The sequence below is a fragment of the Schistocerca cancellata genome, chromosome 4 (genome assembly GCF_023864275.1).
Source record: "Schistocerca cancellata isolate TAMUIC-IGC-003103 chromosome 4, iqSchCanc2.1, whole genome shotgun sequence".
Lineage (NCBI taxonomy): Eukaryota > Metazoa > Arthropoda > Insecta > Orthoptera > Acrididae > Schistocerca > Schistocerca cancellata.
Window position 1 is genome coordinate 815,534,220 of NC_064629.1, and position 2,914 is coordinate 815,537,133.

The following is a 2,914-nucleotide window of genomic DNA, read 5'->3' on the forward strand; positions in this document are numbered from 1 at the left end:
AGGCAGGATTCGAACTTGCGACCGTAGCGGTCGCGCGGTTCCAGACTGTGGCGCCTAGAACCGCTCGCCCACCCCGGCCGGCGACGCGAGATGAAATTTTTATGTAATAACTGATAATACAGACTACATTACAACTTTAGTAGAAGTTCAAATAAGTTACATACCCATGTAGACATACTAAGGCATAATGAAGGGGGAAAAAGCAACTCCTGCCGCTGGTCTTAGCTATTGCTACATTTCGCAGACAGACGTGGAAGTGGTACGCAGTCCTTTGAATTAAAGATGGCTGCCTTGCTTCAAGGGTTTCAGAGAAGATAAATCGGCCGTGACGTTATAAATAAAATGATTCACAGATGCGAGATCATCTCTCTTCTGGTGCTCACATGCTTTTTTTATTTAATGGTAATCAAAAGATTGACATTGAATGGTAGAAACTGTGGTATCGATAGCTACGATGCCACACCGTAGGTCCACTCTGCTAGGTTGGCACTACGAGAGACACCGACGACAGCGCCCTCTAGCCGGTACTGTCGAGGTCTACGAGCTCCTCGACTGCTTCAGCCCATTTCATCAGGTGCAGCCAGCCAGGACACTTCGCTTCAACTTCGCACCACCTTCCAAGTTATGCAATAGGTTTGCATATATTTATCTTCTAATAAAGGTTCTTATGCCGTATTTCCAGTACCGAGAGATTAGTACCTTTTCCTGTTCCTGTTCCTTACCCACGCGCCGCCTCCCAGGCGGGATACAAAAGAACCAGTCTATATGTTTTCTACAAAGATTGTGAAAGTTTTGTAAAAAGACGCCTTCTCTTTTACAAACGTTTCACTGTCTGTTGTTAAGCAACGTTCGTGGTTCTAAACATAGCGATTCGTACTTCGTTTGACTCTGTACTATTTGTCTCCCCGTTGCCTTTACTTTTGCTAGGCAGTTCAGAAGTACTGATGGCTTCTTTCACTCCGTATTTATTTATATCCACAGAACATAACTGTTTTTGCACTAAATGATGACTGATCCGTGTATATAATTATTGACTGCAGACCATAAGTGTTTTTAAACACACAATATAGATACGAATATCCTCAAACAATACGCCATGAAGTTGTTTTTGTGCCTTTAACCTGCAAAATAAAGTAACTGCCTCGTACGATAATTAGCATCTTTTTTTTCATTTTATAATTTTAATTCTGTAGCGTACTAATCTTGGAGATGTTCCGAACAGTCTTAAGCTGCTCGCGCCAGTAAGGGCTGTAGAGAATCATGTACATGGACTTAAACAGTTTCTGCACCAGTAAAGCAAATAGTTGATTGTCACCTACAATAAATGTGTCCTTCTACTACACAATAATTGAGACATTCATACAATGTCACCGGAAATTTTACCTTTTTACTAAATTATTTGATGAAATTTCTATCGCGTAGAAGTTATTCAAAGGTATGAAGGTAACCTGCTTTTTCGCAGGGAAGCCTTATTCGCTGAGCGTACTGGTGTAGCGATTAAGACACTAAATGATGACTAACTGAAAACCTCAGCTGCCGACAGGTGTTTTTGATATACCTCGATGTGGACAGCTGAAAATGTGTGCCCCGACCGGGACTCGAACCCGGGATCTTCTGCTTACATGGCAGACGCTCTATCCATCTGAGCCACCGAGGACACAGATGAATAGCGCGACTGCTGGGACTTATCCGTTGCACGCTTCCCGTGAGACTCACATTCCCATCTGTCCACAATTCTACATATGTATTGTACCTTATAGACATTTGCCCAACCACTCATTACTCGCGCACGCTTTGGTGACTCCCGTAAGAGTTTGGGCAACCTGTGCGCATTCGCACAGACGAAGGTCAATGGCTCGGTATCCTTTAACTATATATACGAAGACAGTAACTTGTTCTCGAAAGAACAGTTACTGTTGATGACCGTGCAGCTTTTCCCTGGAATAAATGATGACTAACTGAAAACCTCAGCTGCCCTAAGCAGGAGATCCCGGGTTCGAGTCCCGGTCGGGGCACACATTTTCAGCTGTCCACATCGAGATATATCAACAACACCTGTCGGCAGCTGAGGTTTCCAGTTAGTCATCATTCATTCCAGGGAAAAGCTGCACGGTCATCAACAGTAACTGTTCTTTCGAGAACAAGTTACTGTCTTCGTATATAAGACACTAAAGTCGTATTCGGGACCAGTGGGATTCAAATCCACGTTCTTGCGTCCTAGATGAAGGTTTTCATAGTTTTCCCAAATTCCTGCGAATGAATGGATGGATGATTTCTTTAACTGATCATCACACCTTTCTTTCCCATCTCACAACGTTGCGGGAAGTCAAACCAATGACTTGGTTTTATTGGCAGAATACTTAGAAGATGCAACACATCTACTAAAGAGCCTGTGTACGCTTCATTTGTCCCTCCCGTTCTGGAATACTGCTACGTGCTATGGGATCCTTATCAGATAGGATTGATGGAGGACATCGATAAAGTTCAAAGAAGGGCAGCTAGTTATGTATCATCGTGAAATAGGGGAGTGAGTGTCATGGACATGATACATGAGATGGGGCAGAAATCATTAAAATAAAGGCGGTTTTTTTTTTTGTGGCGAGATCTTTTCACGAAATTTAACCACCAACTTTCACCTCTGAATGCACAAATACTTTTTGACGTCCACCGACACAGTGAGAAATGATCATCGTAATAAAATAAGAGAAATCATGGCATGCTCGGGAAGATTTAAATGTTAATTTTTCCCGTTCAATATTCGAGAGTGGAACGGTGCAGATATTTTCTGACGGTTGTTTGCTGTACCCTCTATCAAGCTCTTACGTGTGAATTGCAGAGTAGTACTGTAGATGCAGATGTAGATCCTTGTGGACGCTAATGCGCTCAACCTACCATCGATGAAACTTTAAACCGT

The 2,914-nt window shown here is 42.9% G+C and overlaps 1 non-coding gene across 1 annotated transcript; it reads right to left on the reverse strand.

Annotated features, from left to right (window-relative positions):
* Positions 1 to 1,583: 1,583 nt before the first annotated feature.
* Positions 1,584 to 1,657, reverse strand: Trnat-ugu (transfer RNA threonine (anticodon UGU)). Its single transcript has one exon. It is a non-coding gene; the product is annotated as a tRNA-Thr (tRNA).
* Positions 1,658 to 2,914: the final 1,257 nt, after the last annotated feature.